Raw genomic sequence first — 22,432 nt, forward strand, 5'->3', positions numbered from 1 at the left:
CGGAACGTGTTTCCTCTTGATAGAGGGTTGCGTGGAAAACGCTCTGGCGATATCGCTACCGGGTCGATCGTCTACTGGGCTTCACGAAAGTGAAGAGATTTTGGTCCACGAGGATGACACATGCTCTGAACTTTTATCGAATTTAGACTTCTAGCAAAATTATCATCGGTACTAAATTAGGTCGGCCAATGAATGTTCCATTTATGAAACTTTGACCGTGTCACTTAAGGGGGAACACCATTCTGACGGCTGAAAAAGTAAGCCATTTTTAAGAATTTTTTTCAGGAATAATTTACAGTTTTCACAGAAAATTTGTATTACCTACGTTTAGTACAATGTCTTAAGAGACTATACAATAGAAAATAAATAGAAAAGCATGCATAAATTTTAATATATTAATTAATATATCGTTACCCCTTAACGGAAATGCACGAGATTCGCGCCACTCTTTTGGTCCAAATGTTGCACACAGCGCGCAACATGTACAACAATATATTGAAGACACGAGGTACGCTACAAAAAAGTTTATGAAATAATCGAGTTCAAAGTCAATGCTTCCCTAACCTTCGATATGTGCACGCACACACAACCCGGTTCTTCCCCTAAGGGGAAAGCAGTAAGAAGAAACTTCACAGTAGTTTAAAATATTCACAACACCTTATTTATTCGGTCAGTGGAAAAGTTCGTTCGCTTTATTGAACCAAAGTGTTTATTAAAAGTAAAAATGTATTCCGCGTTTCCTTAATAAGAGTATTTACCTCGGCTATCTATCTTTTCTGGTAAAAGTAGGATAATAAAAAAAAAACATTTCCACAACTTTCTTACAAATAAAATACCGCGCACAAATTTTCAATCAGTCCCGCGTTTGGAACCTCCCCCGTTCAAGAGAAGTTAGCAACTCGTCCGGTCATCGTTGTCACGCTTTAAAACGAATCCGAAATACTCGTGCGCCGCAGACTGCACATCGAATTATGCTAACTGCCTGCACTTGGGCATCATCGGGCGTTCGCATTTAGCTCTCGATACTGGATGCCAATATCGACGGAACGCCTCGAACTCGAGCACTTGTTTAATATAGGCGTATCATCCGGAGGGGGGGGTGATGGCATCGACGCTCAAGGCGCGGGCATTCTCGTCCCGCATGCACGTTTTTAGCAGCTGGTGATTTCGGGACGCGTGGCGGGAATACCGAGGGTGGCGAGTTAGAAAAGGGCAGCGAAGGCCGTAAAGGGGTAACAGCCGTCACAGTACCATATGCCTCGCACATTACTCGCGAAAGTAGGGAAGACTCGTAAAAGTATGGCACACGCTTTTTTATTCCCCGCCCCGTTACCTTCCCGGCGTTCTTACGATTCCGTCTTCCTACTCGAGCACCGTCGGACTTTCTTTTCTCGCGATTAACGCCTCCCTTTCTTTCGGTTTTCATTACCAGACGCTTCGGTTGCATCGAGCACTGTTTCTACAATGCTCCCCCGACTCCGCCCCCTCGTACCCGCCGCGTTTTCTTTCTCCCGTTTGCCGCGAAATATAAAACGCCTCGCGGAGGAGGTTTCGCTGTTTGGGTGCCACCTGCGCGGCGTGTTACCCGAGACAATAAAAATGTAACGGCGTTTTATTTTTATTGTCACTCGGACGCCGTGGGAAAAACTAAGACGTTCTCGAAGGAGAATGCGGATTATTGCTGGACGCGACCTGGATGACACTAATCGCGAACGGAAGAGCGTAAAGTGGGGGAAGGGGTGGGAAAGTGAATAGAAAGGGGAGAAATATTTTCAATGTAACGATGCAGTAGGTCAGGGCTCGCGGGTTGCCCAGCCCTGATCTACCCAATCTGCCGGTTGTTCCAAGTTGGAACTTCCAACTCTGCTTTCCCTCCGGAAAGCTCGCCTTTCCGAAAAGGACTCTGCCCCCTCCCACTACGCACGCTGTCCAAGTCGCCCGCATGCCCAAATATGGGCATTCCATCGTCGCGCACTTTCTCGCCCCGACAAACCCTTGCGCGCGTCGCTGGGCCCAGTGACGTGTTGGGCTTTCCCCAACGGGCCTGTCTCCTCCGAGGTTCTCAACGTCTCAGATCCACATACATTGCTAAACCTATTCCGATGCTACATATTGTACAGCTTCAAATGCACAGCTTGAAATTCTAGTATAAATGTCCTCGAACAGAATCTTGGTTTCGAAAAATTCGGTTTGGTCTTTGGCTTTGAATCTTACCCAAGTGCACGTGTACCTACTCCGCGGATCTTCAGAGTTGATTTTCTCATAAACGAAGCTCCCTCTGAAGAAATTCTATTGTACATTATCAGTTTATTTTTACACGAAAAGTCGCTCACTTAACAGTTCCAAGTTTTACTACCAATTCACTGGTTCTCTATATAACTTTGATTGAAAGCATTTGAATTTTAAATGCTATTATAAATTTTGAAATTATGGTAACAAAACTAAGTACTCATTGTCTACTAACTACTAAAGTTTAGTTGCGACGAATCGCAGCAGTTCAATTACTATAATTTTCAACATGTGGAACATTGTAAATACATTCTTTTTCGTACACTTTATGGACTAATAAATAATGCGTAATAAGTATTTTGTATTATTTTTCTTAATGCAACCCCTAAAAAGAAATCCTAAAATCATTCTTTTTCGCCGCGTCTAAACTTATGTAACTCCTTAACGCTGGAAAGAATGTACCGTTTACTATGAATTCTACCGAACGTTCTTTCAACGAGATAAGTTGCATTTCTTTTCAGTATGATGCTTCCTTGAGAAATGTCTTAAAGACTGCTTCCCTCGTATAGCTTGTGGAATCGCACGATGTCGCCCAGGGATGCACAGTCGACTTCGTATTTCCGCTGGGCTCTGGACCTCCTGAAAGATTTCGCTCACGTATTTTTAACCTATATCATTTTCCCTTCCAAAACGTCATGTGACGTAGCACGATGGAGAAAAAAAACTCGTTCATCTCATGTATTCCTCCTTCTGGGGTTGGTCTCACGAGAATCCCTATAGGCCGGGCGGTTCCACGGCATTACCTTTACCATTCATGCTTCACCTGCTTTATTAATGGTAGAAACTGTATGGAAATATATTCACGTTTCCCTGTCAGAAAATTACACTAAGAAGATTATAAGATGCAATACTGAAATAATACAGCTTGTTGCCTTGAGTGATATGTAGGATTCAGCGTAATTTCTGGAACCAACAAAGTATACGTGACTCTGCATGTAAAAACCAATCGAAAATGTGCGATGAAATTTTTCCGTACGTGTGAAAGGTAAAGTAAAGTAAAGGGTTGCGAACAGAATGAAATATTTTCGATTATGCCACGAATTACAGCGCATCCTGTATATTATTTCTTTCAGCACCTTGTTCCAGGATAAAGAGAAGTGTAAGATGTAGAATCGAAAGAGCGTAGTAGATATATCAGTGCCTATGAAACCGAAGCCCCTCTGCTTAGTAATAAGTACATACAACTGCAGAACCTTATCCTGGCGTAGTCGAAATATTAAAGATAAATTGCTAAACGATCAACCGTTCTGCGACATTCACTTCTCTCCATAGTAATGTTCAATCTAACATACCTACCTATATTTCAGCTCTCGATATGCTAGTGCAATAAAGAACAAGATGAAAAGCTATAATAAAGATCGTGTAACATACATACAGTTATCAAAACGAGATATGTATTTCCATTTCACCAAAAATCTTTTCGTGCTGCGGTCCCTATGTTATTCTGCCTCCGACTCATGAATCCTGATTCTGAAACAGAAAAACAATTGTGCAAATCTCGCTTTGTGTTATCAGTGTTATCACTCTCTCTCTCTCTCTCTCTCTCTCTCTCTCTTTCTCCCCCCTTTCTGCTCCTCTCTCTCCCTCCCCTCCCCCCAACTTTGAGTCCCGTTTAAATGTGCTCCCAATTCATTATTAATTTTCAGAGTTTCAACTTTTAATTACTATTCCAGTTAAAATCCGATTGCCCCGAGTTTTAACATACTTCTGTTAAAATCTGTTAGGATTTTGTATACCACCGACCCTCTACCTCCTAAAATTAGTCGACTACTCGTTTCATGAAACGAATTGGTCTTTATTTTTTCTTTTGTCATGCCCGTGTTGCGAACGGTGCTATCAGTCACGCAAGGAGATACATATCAAGCAAGAAACAGACCAAAAACAAACGAACACGTATGAAGAGGGTTGGAGGACGGGGGAGGGGGGAGGGGAGAAATTTCGAAGTATTGCGCAAATATATCGAGTTGGGCCGGGTTTAGCCTGGGCGTGTATACGGACGTTTACGTATCACGTTATTGGACAAAAGTTGCACCATCGGTTTTAGACGCGACGCGATCTGATTTATCGCCCAGCGTGGATTTTTCGGTACGAGAGGGAGAAACTACGAGACTGGCCATTTTTCTCAGGCTACAGCTGGATAACGTGCAACTCTCTCCCCCCTCTCCAGTCTACCTCTCTCTCCTGAGCTACCCTCTCTCTCTTGCCCCCGTTCACCCTCATTCCCTGTTGTTCTTTCCCGCTACCCGCGAAATATATGAACTCTATACGCTCGCTGAGCCCAACGATGGCGAATCTATCCGGTCGTTGCTTCCAGTAAGGCTAAAGACAGTTAACATATCATGGTAGACACCGGCGATATAGATCTCGCACGTGTGCACCACCGATCGGTTCGCAGGGCCCGCGAGCCTCGATCACAGAGGAGGCTCATTCTGTTCCGGGGAATTGATATTATCACTGCACGATATTAACCGCGTCCTTTGCTGGCAACCGCTCGTGGCCGCCCCAACACCCATCGATCAATATCGCGTCGCAGCGTTGTTCATATTATTCAATAAAATCCCAAACGACTGGCAATTTAATTTGACCCGTCAACTCCTCCGCGTACGTGCGCCGAGCTTTTGTCATTTGCGCTGAGTAATTAATTTCCGATCGGCAATTGAATAAACGTTGGCCTTTGACTTTCCATAAGTCTCTTTGCTGCGAGCGCGGTTTTCCCTACCTGTATATTTCGCGACGAATGCGACGGGCTAGAACGTGCCGGCACGATGTATATAGGTCGGTTCACTGATTAGAGGCCGTTGGATATTTTATTAAATTACAGTTTGCATCTTTATCGTGTTGATATAAATAAATGAATGCCGGTGGAACTTGTCCAAGTGGGAAATTCCTGGGAAAGCAGGGTCTACGTGCATATACAGGGTGTCCCAGTGTTGATGGTACAACCGGCGAGGGGGTGGTCCTGCGTGAAATAAAAAGTCGAATGCGTAGAATAAATTTCTTTCATTCGAGGCTTTATTTTTGGAGGGTTTAGGTTGTTTTTATTTGTAAACCCACTCGAAGCAGACGGAGAAATATATAATAACAATAAAATATTGATAAGGTATTACGTATGATATTGTGTAATGCTATTTGTAAACAACACGTTAAGGGGAATCCTATTTTATCGGCTAAAAACACATAGCCAAATTTAGGATTTTTTTTTAAGAAACTAGCATTTCGATTCATCTGAAATTCGGGCCATGCTTTTATGCATCCTTGAAGAAGTTGCAGTTTTTTTTTTATTCATTTTTAATAATAAATATGGGAGTTATGCATCACGCCGCTCAAAACTCGTCGTCCGCTGGTGTGCATGATATTTAGCTTCCAGATAATCTGAAACAGAAAAACGAAACGGCGTTTTGCTTTGTACATATGTAGCTTCAATTTGATGAACCAGAATACCGCTCAGTTCTATATTTTTTTGTTACATAAGAAAATTGGCGCAATATTGGATCGCAAAAATTAAAGGTTCAGATCTTTCAGTTTGAAAACTCTCCACACTGCTCAATACATTTTTTTATTTTTTCCTGGTTCATCCACTTCAAGCTACATATGTCTAAAATAAAACGCCGTTTCATTTTTCTGTTTCAGATTACCTGGTAGATAAATATCATGCACACCAATGGCCGGCGAATTTTGTACGGCGTGATGTTCGACCATGCATAACTGCAATATTTATGGTTCAAAATTAATAAAAAAAAACCTGCAGCTTCTTCAAAGATGCATCAAAATATGGTCCAAATTTCAGATGAATTGAAACGCTGGGTTCTTAAAAAAAAAATCCCAAATTTTGCTATGTTTTTAGTTCAAAGAATAGCATTCCCCCCTTAAGTGCATGTGATAAGGGCACACGCACTTGAAGAATATTCAAAATTTATTTTCTCAGAAATAATGCCTCAAATGAAAAAAAATTAATTCTATATTTCCGACTTGTTTTTTCATCCAGAATCTTCGTACAGTGGTACGGATCTCAGAACACACGATTTCATCGCGACTCAAAATTTATTTTTGGGTTAAAATTTGTATTCGAGTAGAATTAACCTCTCCATAGACGAGGGAAGTGTTACTAAAATGCTAGACTTTTATTTATGAATTTTTGATTGAAAATACAAATACAAATTTTAACCAGAAAATCAAATTCCATGGCCTAATAAACGCCCCTTATCAGCCGTTTTTATAATGAATAGTCGTGTCTATTTAACGTAAACACATGTATTACACAACGTATTTTTTCCGTGATTTCTGAGATCCGTACTACTGTGCATCGATTGTGCTATCAATACTGAAACACCCTGTATGAAGAAGTTTTGAATAAGTAATGTAGAATACATTTCGTGTACACTTGGGTCGTTTCAGTAACGTCTAAATTCTACGGCAAATTCTCCGCATTAAGCCTTCTCCTTAATGAAGCCAAGAAATTTGGAAAGTTGTTATTAAGATGAAGCGCGAAATTTAATTCCCGTGCTAAGTGAAAACTAGAACGCGTAGTAATTAGAAGGGAATAACGTTTTGAACTTTCGCACGGAAATTATAAGTGGAATTATTATGCTTGAAAATTTTCAGCAAGCAAAGCCTCAAACTCCGATGTTACCATCATGACTTGCGTTATAGTTATTGAATAATTTACGGTAGATAGTAAATTATTTTGTTGACGATATTTACCGAACTGTTGTGTAAGAAATATTCAACAAAATCACGTTCTTATGAGACACAGCGTGCTTTAAACTAAATATAAAAGTATATCAGAATATAATTCAAAGTATTCAATAGTCAAAAACTGTTCAGTTCTGAGAAATCTGGAAATTGATCCGGCATAAGCAGCACGTGAGTTTTGTTGTATTAATGCTATAATTTATTTGTTCTTATTCCCTAAATATTGCGATACGATATAAATCTCTTTGTTTAGTGTTGTGATGTAATGGTGAGGTTTTCAAATCCCACAGCTGTTGACGTTTTTTAAAGGTGTTACTTTAAAAGAAGAAGTGACGTCTAGTCGCGTCAACACCATTAAAGAATTATGGTTTTTTAAAGGTATATTTAACGTTATAAGTCACACTACGGGATGCGATGTAATTTTATGCACGAAATGGTACTCCATCGACTAATAATTCCCTATATATACAGTAAGAAAGTACATAAAATTCTGCCTCTTTTTTCCTTTGCCTCCAAGTGCGTCCCCCCTGATTCTTTAAATAATCAACAAATTTACCAATGATCAATCAATTTCTGCCATTTTACTTGAGTCGAAAGGACGCGTGAAGAAGGAAAACAGATTGTCAGGATTGAAGTACCTTAGTGGAAACACATTTTTACAAGTGGTCGGATGGGAAATAGATTCGACAGTATTTATTCGCTGTAAGTTCATAATTCAAAGGCAGATTCCCTGCCACTGCCATTTTCGTCATCACAACAGTTCATTCTGCATAAGTATAAAGAATATTAAGGACAGCCACTAGCTCGTAGCATACAACTTAGGAACCAAATCATACCTATTGCTAGAGAATACTCTATTTACTCTCCGTTGCTTTAATGATTTATAAATAGTTACTGGCGGCTGTCTGTCGCCAGCTAAACGGACACCGGAAATCAACCTTCTTTACTGTCAGAGTGAAAGGGGGATGGGCGAAGTGGAGAGGGTAAAAACGGTTGCAGCATTCGAAGCTCTAAGTTGGGATTGTTTTTGTTGAGAATTCGAGAAGTCATAGGGACAGAGATACGGTCGATCCACGTGGGGCGTCCTCGTTGGCGGACGTGATCCGATTTCGGATTCAGCTGTTCTCCATCGCGCCCTACACTTTTGCCCGTGCCAGGAGCGAACATATACCTTCCCGCGATTTTCGCATCTTAAAAATTCCCTCGCAAACTGTCGCGTACCGTTGGCGAACCAACTGATCGTGCTTCCGCTCCGCTCTCGTCCGTGCACGCTCCGCTTTACGACGATCCATTTCCGCTCCCCTGACGTTACATTCGTCCCCGGATACAACGGAACCTTTGTTGGAAGAAAAAAAGCGTGATGAGCGATCGGTGGAGCACTACAACAGTGATGCGAATAATTCTTCCCTCGGTCGCTCTCACGTTTCAAATGTTTCCCACTGGGCACAATGGCGGGCAGTAATAGCAGTAGACTAAGTGTACCTATAGGATTTAATTTCTTATAGAAATAACGAATTATTATTCAGTTCATAATGCGTTATTTAATGAAATTAAATACCAAATAAATCTACGCAATCTTAAAACTTGCAAAATTCAATTAGTATCAAATTCATTTTTATAAAATTCAATTACCCTCCAATAATCAAACTAATTTAAATATCTCCAATAAAATTAAATACCAAATAAATCTACAGAATCTTAAAATTTGCAAAATTCAATTAATATCAAATTCATTTTTATAAAATTCAATCACCCTCCAATAATCAAACTAATTTAAATATCTCCAATAAAATTAAATACCAAATAAATCTACAGAATCTTAAAATTTGCAAAATTCAATTAATATCAAATTCATTTTTATAAAATTCAATCACCCTCCAATAATCAAACTAATTTAAATATTTTCAATAAAATTAAGTACGAAATATATAATATTTTACAGTTCTGAACGGTAATAATACGAAAAGTAGAAAACGTTGCTTGGTTGATTTTAATTTCAAGCATAGAGCCTAAACCTTAATTATTGGAATTCATGTAAAGAAGATATTGAACATATTGATGAGTTGCTTTTCGTTCAAAGTTAAAAGCGTGCATGCTTTGCTGTAATATAGCTGCTATTTGCACCATTTTATTCGTGTGGGCAAAGCGATACATTTTTCGCTTGCAATTTGTTTCGCGTATATTATGCATAATATACATATGTATGTATCTTAGCTCACATTGCCAGTTCATTCCCAGCATTCTTCATTTTCGACACAGTGCCGAGTATGGTATTCTATAATATCTCTAATTGATATTATACATATATAAAATAAATATATATTCCATTAATTAAATATATTAAATAACTATATATTAATAAATTATTTATATTCCTAGTGTTTGCAATTTTCTTATTAGAATGTATAAAGTAACTTTTCCCTGCGGTGCTAATCGCTTCTTTATCTCCTCCTTTTAATCCTACACTTTTAATATACGTCCAACAGCTCGGTTATTTATTTGTGATTTAAATCTAATAAATGATAGATGCGCCCGTAACAGGTACCTACCTACTACAGTTTTAATGAAAAGTGATTTTCAACTACACCGAATGCATTGAGCTAGACCACTGAGTTTGATCAACCAGTATTGCATGAATTGCGTGTCATTAAATTCGCAGATAGATTTCGCTTCGTTTAACATCAAACGTATTTTCAATCGAACGGACCACAATCTTCTTTTCCCCACTGCATAATTCGCAAATTTGTTGTTTCCAAATGCGTTTCGGCTTTGGTGACAAATTTCTAGCAGTCGTGTCCAGGGAGCGTGGAATTTTTTTAAAATGTTGAGAAATACGCAAATTCTTCTGCGTGCTTTATTTTTCACATTTCACTGCAAAATTGTTTAGACACTTTAAGTTAATTTATCTTCAACCTACTGCAAACAGAATTTCTCGTAGCTGATAGATCATTTTAATCCATCTCCATTTTTGTATATTCCGTATATCTCTATTGTATAATAAATAATGTAAAAACAAAAATGAATTGCCTACCCCGCTATTACTCACTAAAGCATATACATTTTTGGATAGACGCTTTAGATTCTTTTCCACGAACTAATATTTCCCGAGTCTATAGGTACAAAAGTTTCCCAAAAGACCAAACCAACTTTTCCGACATTATTTTTCTCAAATTCTAAAGCGAAGATTTAAAGCGTTACCGCTTTGTTTGTTTTCGATGCACGTAATAAGCATGCGTTTCCCTTCGGAGTCCACGGATCTCCAGTGGGGATTTTCAAAAAGCCAACCCTCGCGGCTATGGAAAGCTACACTCGACCGCAGGTGAATAAGAGATGAGAAGACAGCTTGGTATTTTCGGTACGAAGCGATCGTCGGCTGTGCAAATCTTGTTTTTTAAACGCTGCACAATTAGGGCAACCTCCCCAGTGAACCTCCCCATACATTCTTCGTGGACGGGGGTAGAAAATAAAGAACTAGGCAAATTTTAAGCATACGCTGAATAGATTAAATATGTATCTAAAAGAATCATTCATCAAATCGCTTGAAACATTGTTTTGCGTCGAACAGTCAACGAGTGGCTCGAAACCATTCGAAATTTCTGGTGAAACACCACGAACTTTAGTGGTTAACTACTTTGACGTGGCCGAAGCGGTGCACGAAGTTTAATTATCAAGTCCTTGCCTGTGATTGGTGGAATTGTCAGATGAAAGCTCAAACCGAGTGGAATATATTCCTTGAGAATATATTAAAGCCTTTATATAACACCGATCACAATAAAATTCCACCTAAAATAACAAAATGCGCATGGAACGCAACAGGAATTCATTTTTTCAATAAAACAAAACAGTGCTTCATACAAACGGTGATTTAAAATAAGATACAATTTTTATTCGTTTCAAAAGAACTGGCCCCATTCTGCTCTGGTTCATCTGTGGTCGTGCGTGGTTGGAGTGTTAATTAATAAATAATTATAGTGGTCGATAAAAGTGTCCGCGATCGGTATGGAAACTAATACAGCAGGACCAAGTGGGACCAAGCAAAAATTCATCGCAACGGAATCCAGGCATTCAGTAAGCTTCTCTCCAATTATCGACTTGTTACGTTCTTGCTGCGCCACAGTGCGGGCAACGGGGTTTTGGTACTCGAACAGCTTAAATGGAAGAAAAACTTTTGATGGCTCGGTAATAGATTCTTAAAGGAAAAGTTCTTGCGGCGTGGAAAATTGTTTCTTCCGTTCGAAAGAAGTAGAACGTTTTAGAGGAATCGCGATAATTGAACCTTATGTTTAGTTTGTAGAACGATTATCTCTCTAACCGACGAACCCTCCGCAAGTGTAATCGATAAATGCCGATAGTTTTGCTGGATATGAAAGTTGGTAGAGTCTGAACTTCATTGGCATTGAATACACCATTTTCAAACGACTATGTAAACTTTTTACTAAGTAGTTAGGTCGTCCAAATTGAAAAATCTCGGTGTTAAATAAACATTACTATTTAACCAATCATTTTACCCAAACGTTGCTATTAACTAATTTGTAGTAATTCGTTTATAAAGTGTAATCGAGGACCTTGCAGCAGAGTTGGGCATTAACTAAATAAAAAATTATTTAAATAACGCATCGAATAAAATTTAATGTTTTTATTCGACGAATAATTTTAATTTTTTTATTCAAAACCAAAATGGCAAATAACTGCGTTCTTGCAAATTTTCAGCCTCCACCCATTACCCTGCTGCAAGTCAGAGGCAGCCCCGGATTTGAAAAATTCGCCAAAAATAGAAATAAAAACTTATCAATTCAATAACTACTACTTATTGTGTGAAAATATATATATATTTCAATTAGTGTTCTCTTTTCAATGTTAAGTCGAAGCAATAATTTTATAAACAGTTTTCTCTAATTTACTCAAAGTTGAAAAAAAATGGAGATGCACCCCTCTTGCTGCAAGGTCCCCGATTTGATTTCAAACCGTAAAATAAACGAAATTCAAAGTAGGTACTACTCGCTTAAAATTGTACCAAAAATACTAGCAACCCACGTTAATTTACTTGACAATCTCTTAGTACGTATTTCCATCCCAACTTGCCATCTCAAAATCTCTGTCTTTACATCTCATTATTTCTACTCAATACGTTGTCCGTATCGAAGCACGTCTGCACCATGCTCCCTAAATGTCTAATTACCGCAACTTCAAAGCCCAACGAATTTCAATTCAATAGCTTTGACGGAGTCAGCTCCATTGCCCATACACCTCGGTTTTTCACGTTCTGCGAAATTCACCGCGGCCACGGCGAATCTACAATTTCGAGCGTCCACAAAGTGAATCGTTATCGGAGGAAAAATTTCATCCCTGGCGAACGTTGCCCACGTCGCGGGACGAGGGGTAAGTTAGTATGTGGCTCACGGTCGACCCCGCGGAGAAGCAGATAACTCGGTACGTAATAAAAATGATCGTCGATAAGCATTCGAAACAGAAACTTCGGGGGATCGTTCGCATGGCGGACGCGCACAGGCCACGTACGCGAGGGTGGGTAAGCGGACATAATTCCTGCTTGTTACGCGAGGCGATGCAGTCGTCGAAAATTATTCCTATTCGTCGAACCACGTCGTTTACGTCTCAATAGCAGGCCAACCTTTATAAAAAAAAAACCATGGACCATTCACTCAATTGGTTACCAGTTAAAACTGAATATTTAGATTTCGACTCTGTACTTACCACTTCAGAAGTGCTCAGATAAAATTAGTACGTACAGTGAGTCACAGGTTTTCTCACACAAAATAAGAAGAATAACTATTTAATTATGAAAGCCACTACCTTGCTTTTGCTTGATGCCTAGATGAACATCATTTGACCCATAACTTTAATACTAAAAATAACATTATATGCACAATGTATTTCGACAAATCTGACATTCTTTCATTAACAAATTTGTAAGTGACTGTATATCACGATTAGGACTCAATATTAACATTCGTACATGAATGAAAGATGTATACCTATGGAATAGATCCTTTACCTATCTATGCGCTATTATTACTAATGTTTACAAATAAATTTTACTGTCATCCTTTACCTTACAACACTGAATGCATAATGAACACAAGACACCCATCATAACCAATGGTACATTGCCAGACTTTTAACAAATCTAAGCCTCCTGGTTGAAACTATGGAACATAGTTTCAAGAAGACAAAGCTTACAAATAAAAACCTAGAAAAGTGTTATAGTGTTACGCAAAGATTTAATAGTGCCATGAATGTAGGATGAAGCGAAATAGTTAAGACCCTTGAGTGTTCTGCTGATGAATCACGAACTCAAGTTCTTTAATTAGTACTTAAAGGTCCTCGGACGCGCGTGGATATGATACAAGTAGGTACACAAGTACAGCTCTGCGACAGGTGAGGAAGAACGCATTTAGTAGTTTGCACACTTAGGGATATCACTTTACACACCACTTGAGTGGCTCCCGGGTTAGTCACTGTATCCGTGTAAAGCAGGGTGCAGCAAAGTTCTTGGTATGCACGCCAATTAGTCACGCAATATTAAGTTGGCGTGCGACAGGGAAAATCGGGAGTGTCGTTGCAATGTGCAAGTCGCAGGGAACGATTTAGCATGCCCGCCGACCCAGTTGTACATCGTCCAGATGAGAACGAACAATTTGTGGTGTTTTTAACAAAATCAATGCGGCTGAATCTTCGAAGGCTGGACAACAGCCAGACTCTGACGTCACCTCGAAAGGTACAGCGAGTGTCGGTTCGAATCCTCGCTCTGCAAATGTACCAGCCCTTTTACACGTTCCTGCGCAAAAAGCACAGGCATAGGGCCAAGCAGACCAGCAACCGTTCCGAAATGGAGAAACAATAGTTCTACAAACCGAAGGTGTGGTGCAACGAACTAAGCTGGGAATCTTTATGGATGCATTGCCTGGCAAATAACAGTGTTTGCGCTGCCTTGAACGTATAGTAACCTCTAAGGGATGAAGAAGATTTGGCTGCAGCATTTGAATGCCATTCAATTCTTTGCGTACTAAAAACGATTCTCTCGAATCGTTGTTTCAGCTTTGTATGCTCAAGGTAGCAATTTAAGTGGATCTTTGGCGTCCAAGTGTTATATGTCACATATTACAAAAGCGATTAACACGGTTAATCAAGTCGAGATTGACAGTTGTTGGACACAAGTGCGACGGTTACTGAATCCAGACTAGCTATATTGTTTCCAACAGAGGCAGATTTGGGTATAGGCTAAGTAGGCTGCAGCGTAGGGCGGCCAATTTTGGGGAGCGGAAAATTTTGGAGGGCGGCCAATTTTGGGGAACGACAAATTTTCGAGAGTGACAAATTCTGGGATGCAACAAATTTTGGGAAACGACAAATTTTGAGCGAAAGAGATTGGAAAAGATACACGAAGGCTTGAGAATACTTTAAAAACAATTCACTTTGTTTCATCTACCAAATTAGCAATAACTCATAGATATGTAAATTGCCACATTGGATTAATTTGGAAATTGTCTCGACTCTTTTAAATTAAAATATTTGATGATATTCCGCGGAAAGGACGGCAGACGCTTGTTAGCTTAGGGGCGGAAAATCTTCAAATCCGCCCCTGGTTTCCAAATATGATTGAAATGCAGTTAATAGAGGTAGCTTTTAGTTGCAGTGCCTTGCAATAACAGCGATGTCGTGAAAGCAGCAAAAAGAAAAGTCAGTAGCGTTTTAGAATGTCGTTTCTGAAGTCAGGACCCCAGAGATGTGTTCAGTACACTTGTACATTAGTACTGTGAGCACCAGAAGTGCGTAGGGATGTGATCAAACTAGTGCAGCTTTCTAATGGATGACAAACGCACTTCACGGTTTGTACCTTCAGGGATATCACCATACGTATCTACTATTGTAGCGTGCCCCATCTTGGTCGCTATATCTCTGCAAGGCGCAGTACGTGACGGCTGTCCAGAGGGAAATTAGGAAATGCAAGGGAAGGGGATATTTTTTGGACAGGAGAAATGCGGAGGAAAATCTGCAGGTAATTAAGGAGGGTCCAGTTCTCGGAGTTATGGAATTTAGGGTACCATTATGGCATGTGCCGGTGTACAGAATTTATGAGGTGGGTGCGCGCCTCGCTAGCCCTCCAGAGGTTGCTTCGAACTCAGTGGATTACAATACACACTTAAATAATAAAATTCGAAACGGTGGGAAATAAAGGCTAGGAAACGAGTGATTGTAAAGGTTTCCTCCATCGATATATCAAGGCTTTAAGCGCGGAGGTGAGTAGAGCGGTAAGTGCCATTGGACGCCTGCTGTTTGAACCGACAATGAATTTCTACTTGAAATTTAACGTCCGTTGAGGAGAGCTGGTTAAAAGGCGATAAGAAATCTCAGAACGGGGAAGATCTCCCCGGACTTGAAGACAGCCTGGATATAATAAGAAGCCCTGGGTTGAATAATGCCGGGTTATATTTCTCGAGGTTTCGTGACGGTCGAAACTCATTCGTGGACCTACTCCGGCTATTGCTCTCGCTGAGTTGTCTGGCCCCTTAAAGGGGGAATCTTATTTAATGGGCTAAAAACATAGCAAAATTTGCGACTTTTTTTTTAAACCAGCAATTCGATTCATCTGAAATTTGGACCACGTTTTTATGCACCCTTGAAGATAGTCATCTTATACATATCACTTTAGGAATTCTCGATTCGTTAGTAACCAATGAGAATTTAGTCAGGATACAGTAACGATTCCAATAGTTAATGACTCTTCTTAAATAGTTAGCATACAGATAACTATTCTTACTTTGTCAATATTAGGAATCACTTAGGCTTCCAGTAATTCGTTAGCCTAAAAGCACTCACAATCAGAGTTTGAGCATTTTGAGTAGCATGCGCCCAATACGTTTAGGCGCCATATTAATGAATAGTTTGAGACAATTAGAATCTTAAATTAGAAGCGACTAGACTTGGAAGACTTTGAAGCAACCACGCTCGTTACCTTTATTAACGCTTTCATTATAATTAACGTTATTAAAATCAAATTCTGTCTCAAGACCCTCTTGGACGGTCCTTAAATACAGTATTTAAAGGCGGAGATCAAGAAACGCCACGGTCGTGGTCGTAACAGCTAAAAGCCTACTATTACCACCCAATTTCAGTACGCGAAGCAACCATTCAAATGAAAAAGTCTAGTTAGTCCTAAGGATAAGATTAACACTGCTCTATGTCATGACACCGGATGGCTAAATTGCTGCTACAGCAAGCAGTCCGCTGTTACCAGCGTGAGCAAATTACTTCTGGGAATAGACCGCGTTCCTCTGATCGTCGGTATCAAGAATCGCTCGGATGACCAGAGGGATCTAATCATTGATTATTCCTTTTCCCAGCTGAAAGCGGGACGTAGGTACCTACGCGTCATACGTATACACGTACGACGACATTGGATAGCTTATCGGCTCTCCTGTGAGATCGCGAGCTTCGTCCCAGGATGATCCCGCGACGGAGAAACAAAGAACGCGATGGTATCTGTTAGAGAGCAAAGCGGCAAAGAAGGAAGACCACGGAACAGAAGAATTGATAAGGGGGGCCGGGATGGTGGAATCGGGACGGAGAGTGGGAGGGAAAGAGAGGCTGTATTACTACACCGCGATATCGGGAACGAGATATCGAGGGCGGTTGCTCGTAGACCTACCAAGCTCGAAACGATATACAGAGATATCGACGCAACCTCAGGGGACTCCGAGGAGTCCAGCGTAGCTAATGGGTATGTCATTTCGCGAATCTACGAGCACATAAAACCGGGAACCCTTTCAGTTGTATTCCAATTCCCGCGACATCCCATTTGACCCAGTATCCTTATAAAACCACTCTAAATGGCTTTAGACCTACTTCGGGGCTCCAGGTTTTCGAGGTCCAGCAAAGTTACTTGTGCACATTTAGGCCACGCAATATGTTTGTACTTCCGCGATCGCACTTGATCAGCTACTTACAAGGGGAGGATACCATGTGATAGACATCGATTCTGATGAGCCTTGGCACGATGGATCTATGTCGATAATAAGTAAATAGGTGTCCGAGATAATAGAATATTTGCATGTAAATTATTAAAAATTTCACAGTGGCCGTGGGGTTTTAGTGGGTAAAAATCCCACACTACCCTGGCGCCCGCGGGGATTCCCCTCTGGAGGAGTCGGGGTGCCTTTTGAAGATTTCCCCAAGTTAAAAAAAATTTATAAAATTTTTTTTTAACGTGGAGATACCATCAAATAACACACCGACTCCTCCAGAGGGGAATCTCCCGGGGGCGCCAGGGTAGCGTGGGATTTTTATCCACTAAAACCCCACGGTCACTATGAAATTTTTAATAATGTACATGTAAATATCTCTATTATTAAGGTCTATTGGCTGAAACGCTCGGACACCTATTTACTTATACAAGGCTCATCGAAATCGATGTCTATCACATGGTATCCTCCCCTTGTTAGTATTGCAATGGTAGAGTTGTGCTACCAAGTATCACAATTACACGGCGGTATGCGTAGAACGACGTTTAGAAAGTTGCTGGAGTATTTAATCAGTTTCTGCGATAATATTAAAGTCTATACTGATGGTAATTTGATTAATTAATCACTAAAGATAGAGTGGATAAAAATGTCTTTGATAATTTGTGGATGAACGCAATTTAAATTTGCAGGCAATTTCACTGCAATCGTGGATTGTCTGAACGAGCAAAATAATATGAGTCGTTCATCACACCTTTCTCGGTAAATATTGCTGTTTATTTTGAGATGCGCCATAGGTACACGATATTGCAGAAGCTTTTCCACAACACGATCGTTTACCAATGACAGCTCGATTTTTGATTATATGCTTGCCAAGCTATCAGAGTACCACAAACTTAGATGTGTTTAAGAACTAGGGATTTTCAGGTGGTGATACGAGCTCCTATGTAAAAGAATTACGAACACTGCCACCAGAAGAAACGTATCGATTTGTGGGAAGATTTAGCTGCTAATGGGAACGAAATTCCATTTCGATACTTGTCGGTACGAAACGTAGAGAATGAAATGTATCCATGACTCCGGGGTAAAAGTAATTCGAAATATATATTTCTGTCGCATTTCAATTCATACCAGCATCGTACTGTTCTCATTTGGACAGTTTATGTAAATCCTCTTTATTCTTATTCCTGCCGTTTCCGGGAATCTTCAACGGTACTCCCGTTATAAATGATGAATATTCTTGCATAAGCTGACTCGCAAACGCAATTCTCTTCTGTAATACTCTAGGCGACGTCATAACTCCACTAATTATTCACCTTCTTAGGTAACAAAATCGATGAGGATTACGTAATGCGATATACAAGTTATATTCTTACAGACGGAACTCTCTTCGGGGATGCATTTGACGTTGAAGAACGATGGAAAGGTTCGCGCGAACATGTCATTTATTTCCATCCGCTCTAGAGTTTCAGTAACTCTTACGCTTCTGCTGTGCAATTCTCTGACTTGAAATTATGACGACGTAATTGCTCAGAAAGCAAGTGAGTTCAACGAACTCCACTGATGGTGTTCAAGCTTATTGTATTCTCAGCGACACTTGCAACTAAATACTAATAAGTGACCGAGGACCTGATTGTTTCACCCCCAATAACTAAGCGCAATTGCTTCTGTAACTGACGTCGAGTTCCACTACTTTCGCCTGTAACTATTTGGTGTTTGAACCTAGGTGGTCTTGATTCAGCCTAACAAAACCTGACGCCGTGTTGCTAACTGACTTCGCCCGTGCTAACTGGACTGCTAGAAACCAAAGTGCTTCCTAAGTGGTTTCTGATTGACTAAACTAAAACTGATACACCGATCAATGAGTCAGAGGACCTCGCGATCTCCCTCTCTTATTGTTAGTGCGCTTTGCTTGGAAAGGGGTGCAGCGATCCCCCTCCCTTACGTTCGATGAACGGGACATTGGCACCAATACGGAACTTCCATCAAGCCTCGAGTTCTACTTCTAGTGTATGAAACCCGTTATATAGATTCTCCAATCTATCCTTCGAAGATCTTGGTTTGCACGACACTTCCGAGTGCTACTGAAGATGGGATAAAACACCACCACAGTATCTGCAATAAACTTCAATTTCTGCTATCAGGACGTACTTCAACAGAGACGCGCTGCTCGGAAGCTAATGTTTCGCAGTTTAAATGTAATAATATTCCGCGACCATGTGATTGATTTCTGTTAGCTGCTAGGTCCTAACAGTTGGCGCTAAGAAAACGGTCCCTGCCAATTTCCAGGATCACAATCCTTGAGAGTTGCGAGAAACATTGCGGAAGCTTCCTCGGTCGCTTGGTTCCTGCTAGTACAATCGCGGAACCGAAGCAATCTTCCGTTTGCTGTCGAACAGTTTAGAAAGAAAAAAGGACCCCGGTACCGCGCTGCATTTGCGGGCGACCGGAGTGTCCATCAAACGCCAGAATCAGTCGCGTTTAACGATCAGCAAAGCCGGATCTTCCAATTGAGCGACTGTTTCGCGCATTAAAGGGAACCTATCGATGCGAAGAAACTGTCTGTCTCTCCTGGCTTTCTCCCCTGTTCGCCCCCTTTCGCCCCGTTGCGCGTCGAATTGGGACGCAAAACGTAATTTCGAGGGAAATCGGGCAACCCGTTTGTCGATCGACTTCGACGTGACTCACTGTACCACTCTCCAATTCCCTGTGTTCCTCTTTCTCTCGCCCCACCCTTAGCGACTCTCCTTTTCTTCTCCTTCAAACTATTTCGCTCTGCATCCCCTTCGCTCTACCTCCCTCGTTCTTCTGCACGCTGAACGCTATAACCATCGGACCTTCGTTACTTCAACTAATTGGGAGCCTGATTAATTAGGGAACTTTGGTTGAATTACAGTTCGACCCTCCGTTCCGCGGTCTACGCTGGAAGCCTCGAAAATGCGAAGAGTGTTTCAAAAGACGACGTGGGCTGGGAGGGTGTGGTGGCGGTGGTGGGGCAAAACACTGCGGGAAGGATTAGGAACGTGTCCGTTAAGTCTGAAAAGCGTTCGATAGCTCCACGTTCGGCCTTGTAATTGTCCAATCTGCCTTCCACTCGAGAACGCGAGGCTCGCGAGGCTAACTCTTCAACTGACAGCGGAGCTTGACTTCAATAACGTCCCATGGTTGGCAGGTTTTATCGTGTGTCCGACTTGTACCTAACTGTGGTATTAAATTACTTCAGAGGTGCAGACTTAATGAGAAATAGGTATCAAGTTTCCAAACACGCGTTCAGGATATGGATTGCAAGCATATCCTCGGCGTGAAAACAAGCCAATACCACGGGAGGGATTAAAGGAGCCTTTAAAGCGTAGACGGTGACTGTAACATATTTCCTCGTTGCTGGAAATGTCCAACAGAAATTCGTGTCGTTTGTGAAATTTGCTACTATATTGCTACTGCAGCTGCAAATTACAATTAGGGAAGAAAACTAAACGCTAAACGCAACGATCATTCGTTCCACAAGCGCTTCCCTCCTTTGTACAAATCTGGACTCTCACTACCACCTTTCTTCGGCCTATTTCGTGCAAGCGAAATCGTGCAGGTTCCCTGGTTTAGAGCCGATTTCGCCAGGGATAACACAGTACAACTGCTCTATCGCTGAAAAGACAGGGAAAGCAAACTAAGTGCAATTTAACATATATTAAAAATTAAGTACCTATATTTGCAATTTAACATATATTAAAAATTAAGTACCTATATTTTGTAGACTCATGTCCACCAAGAAACCCTCGCCAATTTCTTGGCCATACTGTCATAAATATCCGACGCGGGACATAAAAATTCAAATTTTCATTAGAGTTCAGCACGCGTGTCAGACTTAGCGCCCTCGACTGCCGCAGTTAGGCCAAGGGCTAGTGCTGTAATTCTACCTCGCTCGCTCTCTGCGCGTCCTGGTCACTACCCTCGTCAAGCTATTCGTGGCAAAGTCACTCCGGACGTGAAATAACTTGAATTACTGAAATGAAAACTGTGCCGTCCCTCTTTATATGCACGCGTACATGATTTATCCGTATTTAGCAAGTGTCGAAGTAACTTTTAGGTATATCTCATCGCGGCTGGATTTCTCAAACGGACAGCTTCGCGGATAAATTTTACTGCAAACGTTTGGGCAGCATATGATCGAAGGCGATATAAAGCCGGCGTTTGCGCGCAGAAATGCCGCTTGAGGAAAACGACTGAAAGACACGGGATCCGTCATTCCGCGAGCGTGGCTGGTCGATCGACCGCTTTGACGCGTAGCTTTGATGAGATATCGCCAGGCTTGACGCGTCACGGTGTCGAATGCCGTCGTCGGGAAAGTAAAGGGTGCCGAACGATCGAGGGTTCCGCGATTGCGCCAGTTTCCTGCGTTTTAATTTCGTAGCGGGTGTATTAAGCGACCTCTCAACAATAAATCCGTTCCAAGGTTCGCGAGCGAGCGCGAAAATGCAGACTGCTGACGCGCCGGAGAGGATATAACGACGTTATCGGTATCGGAAAGATTAATGAGGCTGCGAATCGATCGATGGGAATATTCTCTACTTTCGACATCCGCGAAAGAAGTCGTTAGGGATTTTAGTCTTCGAGCAAGCGGACAGATACCTAAATTGTGATAGTCGTAACGCGCATTTGAATCTGGACCTAAAAACGATTCAGTTTCATTGTGTTATATCCATTTTACAAAAGCAACTCGGGTTCGGTAATTCTTACGATATATTTTGCTGCGAATTGGTGTATATAGACTTCTCTGACTGACTGTACTTTATATAATAATAATAATATATTTATTTTACGGGACAAGCCCATTACAACAAGTATGTGCAGTACAGTAATTTGCACAGACAATATAGGGACAAACACCGTATTCGAATCAGCAAAAAAAACAAGTAAAAATATATTTATAAGGAGTATAAAGAGTTCGGTGTGCCGGTCAGACGTAGGTCTGGGTTACTCTAAATAATGCCATCAAGAACCAAGGCTTTCTGAACGTTCTGCTTAAAACTAGAAAGGGAATCGGCAAAAAAATCAATGTTTCCATGATACCTGTTCGCGAGATCGCATATTCTGTGTAGGGGATGCGTATTTCCGACCCAGGAGGAGCAGCCAGGAGGTCTAGAAAGGGGAGTGTGCCTTGTAGCGCGTACAGGCACGCTGAAGTTGACCAGCGTCAGAACATAAGGGTTAACATCCAATCCGTTTAATATCCTGTACAAGAAGGACAGGTCAGTGACTCTCCTCCTGTGCTCCAGAGACCGGATTACCATTCTGCTCATAATGGGGCCATAGTCATGGTTGAAACGAGCAAGAGGCTGGCCAGTTTTGTAAGCCAGTACTTTGGCGATAGAACGTTTTGTGTAAATAAGCTAATGAGGGAGCACTGCGAACCCTGTACTCGCCGATTGGAACGAAACTTCGTGGGTTTATAGAGGGACTCAAGACCGGTATGTTCCATT

The sequence above is a fragment of the Andrena cerasifolii genome, chromosome 6 (assembly GCF_050908995.1).
Source record: "Andrena cerasifolii isolate SP2316 chromosome 6, iyAndCera1_principal, whole genome shotgun sequence".
NCBI lineage: Eukaryota > Metazoa > Arthropoda > Insecta > Hymenoptera > Andrenidae > Andrena > Andrena cerasifolii.